This window comes from Tursiops truncatus, chromosome 12, assembly GCF_011762595.2.
Source record: "Tursiops truncatus isolate mTurTru1 chromosome 12, mTurTru1.mat.Y, whole genome shotgun sequence".
NCBI classification, from domain to species: Eukaryota; Metazoa; Chordata; class Mammalia; order Artiodactyla; family Delphinidae; genus Tursiops; species Tursiops truncatus.
This window is the reverse complement of record NC_047045.1, coordinates 8480936-8488070: the sequence shown is the minus strand read 5'-3', so window position 1 is coordinate 8488070 and position 7135 is coordinate 8480936. Positions and strand designations below refer to the sequence as shown.

Sequence of the window (7135 nt, the reverse complement as noted above, 5' to 3'; positions counted from 1 at the left end):
ATGTTGAGATGAATAAATGAACGAAGGAGCAAACAAGGGAACGTATATCTCTGTATGTCCTTGAGAGGGAAAGGAGCGATGCTACAGTCCACGACCAAGCCGCCATCACAGCACCCGCCAAGCACCATGCTGACACTGTCACAAAGTCCTCTGGCAGTTCCGTCATCCGGGGTCACTTAGAACCCCCCCAAACTCTCCTCCTCCTCTCAGCCTCACTTCTAGAACAGAAAGCACAGGGCAGTGAAGTGCTGCTGGATGCTGCTCCGAGCCTGCCAGCAACAGCAGCAAACAAAGAAGACTCTGGAATTGGTCTCCAATCGTAGACTTGGGTCAGGTCCATTTGTGGCGCACAGCAGCGGCACCCACCACTGCTCACCTCTGTCTCCACAGAAGTGCCCTGCATCTCCCAGCACACCCCAGCATGGGGAGCCCTTGGTTTTCCTGCCTGAGAACCCTGACTCCAGACCTTCTTAGAGGACCTGAGTCAAGAGAAGCTCTGGGAGCCACTGCAAACGGACGGTGACTTTGGACCGAAGTTCAGCATCACCTCTCCTCCTGAGTGAGCACCATCCTCTAAGTCCCCCAGACGCCTGAGGAAGGGACCTGAGCTGCCAAACGCCCTCCTAGAAAAGCTGAGCGGAGCTGAGGCCAGGAAAGCACTGTGCCCAGTTGGCCGCTTCCAGTAATCTCAAGCCCTTTTCCAGAACAATCCACGTTCTCATGCATCTTTCCCATCACAGTGGGGCAGTTCCACAGCAATGTTCAGTCCAATGTTTCTCTGCCCAAACTGGCATCTACGCATGAGCCTTCTTCATCCAGTGGGCCTATCTCTTTGTTGTCTGGACCTACTTCCCTAGAATGCTTCTCTACTGCCTGCTAAGACTGAGTTTACATAGGAGAGAATCCCTACATTCTGGAATCCTCAATTGCCCCAGCTTTAGAAGGGGGCATTCGGGGCTTTCCTCTAGCCCCGAGTTAGATTAATAAATCCTGAAGTGTCATTCAAAATGCAGCTTACAACCCTCTTGCCTCTTGCTTTGCATTAAAAAAATAATAGGTTTCGTTCATTATATAACTGAAATTCTTTTCACTATTTACAGAAGTAGCTTTTGACGAATTAGTCTTCTACTAATTGGCCTGCCTCTGCCTTCCACCCTTTGCACTCCCAGAAAATACCTATTCACCTTTTGCACCACCTGGAAAAAAAACCCCATCTTGGGGAAAAGAATTTGAAAAAGAATAGATACATTATATGTATAACTGAATCACTTTGCTGTACACCTGAAACTAACACAACCTTGTTAATCAATTATACTCCAATATAGAATAAAAAAATTAAAAAAAATAAACCCATCTTGGATGAAGCCAACCCTCCACCTGCCTGGCCTCTGCCTGGATTGCTGAGCGCTGAAAAAAGAAGTCACGCAACAGAAACAAACCGAGTGCCAGAGCGCTTGCTTCTTCTCTTTCCACAGACAGGGGCAGGCCTCTTCCTTCCTTCACAGGAATGAGAAGCTGTCAGTCAGGCACTTCCCCAAATTCCTGCCCCAACGCAGCCAACAGTAAGTACATCACCTGCCCCCTCCTTCCTCCTGCTGTGTCAGGGGAAATGCCCTCTTCTGCGGAATCATTCCCTGCTCTCTGGAGCCTTCCTTTCCACATCCTTCCTCTCCAACTGCTCCCTCGTCACGGCCACCTTCCCATCAGTCTTTGAACACGAACACATCCTACTCGCTCTATACCTGAGCACTACAAAAGGGACCTTTGATCTGGTGTCACTGTTGGGTTGTTACCCACCTACTTTCCTCTCCTTCACCCCCAACTTTGGCATTCCCCAAGCCTGCTGCCACTGTGCCTCACCTCCCTAGTCCACACACTGCTCTCTGGCTCCAGCCCCCATCAACCTCTGTGTCACCAGACCCAGTGGGAGCAGCCATCCCCACCGGGCTTGCTTAACCTCTGCAGCATCGGATACAGCTGCTCTCATGCTGGCCCTACAGCTTCCTGGTAACAAACGCTTTCCTCTTTTGCCCTCCTGTGCCCCTTTTTGCGCCTTCCTTTTAACTTTTGATTTGCCTCGGGATCCTATCCTGGTATCTCTCTTCACTTTTCACTGCACTTTATCTCAAAGTAACTTAATGAATTCTTGTGATTTAATTTGCCATATGTATGCTGATAGCTTTTGAAATACTTTTGTATTTATTTTTTCTAACAGTGAGACACGCACAGGAAATCAAACAGTTCTGAAAGTTTACGAAAATTCTCTGCTCTCTTTCATGACTCTCACCTAGAGCCCCACAGATCAGAAGCACCCTCTTTATTTATGTTGGTTATCTCCATCACTCTAAGTAGTATCATTTTATTCCTAAGTCATGATTTATCACATTTAGACAATTTCCCAACGTGAAAGGTGAAAATAAGGCTCACTGCACCCTCATTTCTTTCTCCTCTTCACTTTTGTATCCATCATTTTTAATCACTTTTTTCTATCGGTTATCCTTGTAGCTTTAAGTAATAAGAATTAAATCTCTAAATTTTTTCCATCAAACTTCAACGGTATTTCTTAACTTCCCATTCTGTAAGATCAGAAGATGAGTGATCCTGTCTTCCCTTCTCCCCTTCCACCTCCCATCTTGCACCAACTACACTGGACTACACGTTTTAACCTTTCCACCATAACCAAATCTCTTGCTTCATTTATAGCTTCATGCTAAAGGATGGAGACCGAAAAACAAACATTATATTACCATTACTCTGTAAATATTGTTCACAGTTGAGCCAAATGGTGGGCTGGAATTTTACTTCCTTCTCCAATTTCATGACCCCTATGCCACTGCTGGACAGTCCCAAGCACCAAGGTCAGATGGATTACTGACCCCAATTACTTAAAAGCATGCAACATTAGGTGACTAGACCTTTGGGGGTGATCCCTTTGTAGTGTATACTGATGTCGAATTAATGTTGTACACCTGAAATTTATATAATTATTACCTAGCAATTTTACCTCAATTGAAAAAATTATGCAACATTCTAATTTCCTTCATTTTTAAATAATGACTTTCCTATATATCTTTGCCTAAAATTTTGAATTGCTTTCTTGATTCCTTGCATCACTTGCCTTGATCGTCTCCTTCACATTTTCAGACTCGACCTCCTATTAGTCCACGCACTCCCGTTGTCCCCAGACCTCCACTCTCCTGCTCAGATCTGGCCGGCTTTGTCTTTAGTCTCCTGCATACCTGTTATCCGAGAACTTCGCTTTCTTGTCCTTCCGTGAAATCAGTCTCGCAAGCCTGTCTTCCTTTTTCTTGGTTATGCCTTTATTTTCCTGAAGTATACATTCTCAGGTAACTTCTTTCAAAAAGGTATGTATGGGGCAAATGATCTGATTCTCTCCGTGTCGGAATGTCTGGTTTGGTTTGCTCTGCTTTCGCCCTTGCCTGGGAGTGTGGCTGAGTGTCATCTTCGAAGGCATCCCTCTTCTGCCTTCTAGCCTCTGGGGCTGCGGATGTCAGACGGATTCTCGCTCCTTTCTAAAAGAATTTTTCCCAAATGAAGCTCTTATAATCTTTCTTTATCTGGTGCTTCGAAGTTTCATGCTGATATGTCTAAAGAACCGTCTTCTTCGTTCATTTTCCAGCAGGTCCTGGAAGGCTCCTGGGGCTGCAGATGGCTCAGTTCACTCCCGGCGCTGGCCCGGTGGGCCAGAGCCATTCCCCCACACCAGTCTGATCCTCCTCCCAAGAGGCGCCGCCGCTCTGTGACTCGGAGGAGGAGCGAGCCACAGGCGGTGTGCCTGATGGGTGGTGTGACCACGCTCCTGACAGAGGTGCTGGAACCGGGAATCACGCCGGGAGCACGGGTACTTCTCATCCTGGGCGCCACCTGGCCCCGCGATCCTGCGAGAACTCCCGCGGTCCCACGAGAACTCCCACGATCCCGCGAGATCTGGCTTCTCTCGGGGAGGGTGGTCCTGCTGCCGCCGCAGCGCTGACACAGGTATCCTCTGAAGTCTCCTGTCTTGGACTGGATTTCCCAGGACACGGCACCTAGATAAAAGCTTACTGCTAGGCAGTGTTTTGCCAGAGAAGCAGGGAAAGAAGACGGCGTGTGGCGAGCAAGTTGGGGGAGCATGACTGAGAATGCTGCAGCCACTCGCAAAGCTGACGGCTGGGACCTACGGGGCATCTGCACGGAAGAAGCGTGAAGCTGTGCATCTCCGCAGGGTCCCTCTGGAGGGTGCGTGTATTGCCCAGTCCCAGCTCCTCTTGGTCAAGGATGGTCCCATGGGGTAGCTCCTCCACCATGGCAGGTCACGTATTTATTGGTGCCGAGGAGTTCCTTGGCAACTACAAGGAATCCCTGGGGTCGGGGGCAGGGTGCAACCAGCTGTGCCCGTGGGGGACCTGAGGGGCCTGGGTGACAGCGGGCCCCTCTGTAGTAGCAGCAGCAGCAGCGACCTGATTCCATAACCATGGGACAGCGCCAGTCGCCCTGGGGGTGGTGCATAAGCCAGTTTCCATGCAACTACTATTTTGGTAACTAGGATATTGTGGTCTGGTCCTTTAATTGTTTCGTTTTTCTCACTCAAATTTTTAACAGCTAAGAGCGCTTTCCAGGTCTCTGTTTACACTTTTCTCAGAGCATCCTTTTCTTGTTTTAAGGCAGTAATACTTTCTCAAGATCCGTGAGAATATTCGTGAGATCTTTAAAGTTTTCTGCTGTGGGGAGCAATCTGCATAGTGGTTAAGAGGATGGACTCTAGAACCAGACACACTGGGTTTGAATCTCAGCTCTGTTATGACTTTGTGGACTTGGGGAACTTTCTGTCTTAGGTTTTTTTTCTTTTTCATTTTCTTTTTTTTTCTCTTCAACCAAATAGATAATGCCTGTTATACAAAAGTTCACTAATTGCCAAGCTACCAGTTTGTTAAACTTAGAAAAAATGTTAACTTATTTTACAACTCTAAAAGGAGAACTTTACATTCCTATGACTCAAACTAACTGACATCCGGGTTCTAAAAGTTGTGAATCAGGGGTTTAAAAAATGTCACTCTAACATTGTCCCAATTAATTTTGATATGCCATAAACTAAACCTTCTAAATGTTTTGTGCATTCAGTGAAATAATGTTTCTAACATAAACTTATTTAAATAGCTTTGACATCAGTAATAGGCCAACCTGTAAACTAACTGCCCTCTTAGTATAAACAGGAAATAATAACGGCAGTGTCAGTGTGGAATGTAATATCTCCCGATTCACATGCAATTGTAATGAATAATCAATCGATTAGGCTAGTGATATTTAAAGAACGTAGTTGTCACTGTGTTTCCCAGAATAACTGAATATTAACATTCTCATCAACTGTATGCCAAGTTCATTATCTCATATTCTTCTCTAGTCTCTTTGTCTGCAGATTGGAATAGCCCCATGTGGAATATGAAGCAGTGGCCCAGAACTTGATGATCCTATATCTTTGGGCCATTCTTTCCAACCTTTGGTAAAAGTTTTGTAAAGCCTAGAGGGATCTACTAACATTTTTTCACTCTTTTCTTGCTTTTCTTGTAATTTTTCCAGTCTTTTTTGTTCTACCTTTACCTTTTCCTTTGCCTGTCTATCTAGAATTTTCAGTTCAAGTTTATGTAAATCTCTTTCTTGAAACCTGAAAATTGCATTGGCAACAGTTTTCCTTTTTCTGCCTTGTCTAACTTTTCACTTATTTCTTTTTCAAGCCTCACAAGTTCTTCCTCTTTTTAATTCTTCTTCTCGATGTAACGTAATAATAGTAATCTTAGTCTAAACTGGCATTGGTGCTCTTCTGCTACTTTTGCTCTTCCTTTTCTTCTTCTTTTAACTTCTCTTAAATATGAGAAACGTATCTCATTGACATTTAGATACTTTTCTATTCTTCCCAAGCTTCAACTGACAATTTATGATTCTTCTTTGTTCCTGTTTTTCCTTTCATCATCTTCTTGTTTATTGTGAAAAAGCATAGTTATATTCTCTTTCTTAAACTTGACGATTTCCTCTTTTTTTTTTGCTGCTTTTAGCGTTCCAATTCTGAATAGATTCTTTTTTCTACAGTCAGAAATTTTTGTATAATTTCTCATGTTGTTGCACTTAATGCTGTGTTCTTTCAGGATAAGGTTCTAGAATTTCTCCCATAAATATTGTCTTCTCTTTATGTTTGTTTCTCACTTTTACAAAGGTCTGATGATCCAAGTCATCCAGTGCCCTTGTTGCCCTCCTGTTTGCTGAAAGAATTTTTCAAAATCTACCATTTCTGCTAGAAGAGTATGTGATGGTACTTTGTCTACATGAACCTTACCTGACATTGTTCTGAAAGCTCTCTGCATTTCTGAGTGACCCAAAGTCCACATGTCAATTTTTCTGGATACGGCAGCCAACTCAGTTTTAGTTGTTTTCTTTAATAAGCTCTTCATATATCAGTCTCTGCTCTTATCTAAAAGTGCTTATTGCATTTTCCATTTTTTTCTATTATTTCTCTGAGCTTTCAGCAAAATCAGGTCTAAGTGTCACTTGTTTTAACTGATGGTGAAGTCTCTTTACATCATTATGTATTTTGGCCAATTGTTGCTGGACTCTTGCTTTTTCAATTTTTCCTGCTGATAATTTATTTAAAATTTTTCCACTACACTATGCTCAATAATGAAGTCCTTTTTTTTTTTTTTTGGTGGTAGAGATAACCGTTTACCTTTTTCTATTAATAACTTGATTTTTTAAATTTTCTGCTGCATGTATGTTTTTTGCTTTTTAGTCCAACTAGATTTCTGCTTTCAGATTTGAAGCTGAAAAGGTTGAATTCCATCCAAAGTACTAAAACATACATCATTCTGTGTCATGACTACCGTGAGTGTGGCCATCTTTCTGGTAGAGTAACTGGGGCCACAGAGGGCCCACAGCCTAGGGTGTCATACAGGGGGCAGTACAGAGCCAGCAGATAGTTCCCTGCATGCAGACATGGGACTGTGGATGTGCCAGAGGGAGAGGGAGAGCTGTGCCTTAGTTTCTTCATTCATCAAGAGGAGCAGGAAGACACTGAGCCCACCTCCTCCCACAGGCACAGAAAAACTGCCATGACATACAGAGCAACTGTTGATGAGAACGACCTGAA

The 7135-nt window shown here is 44.1% G+C and overlaps 1 pseudogene; it reads right to left on the bottom strand.

The window, feature by feature from the left end:
* Positions 1–5188: 5188 nt before the first annotated feature.
* On the bottom strand, positions 5189–6921 carry LOC101320344 (coiled-coil domain-containing protein 112-like; annotated as a pseudogene).
* Positions 6922–7135: the final 214 nt, after the last annotated feature.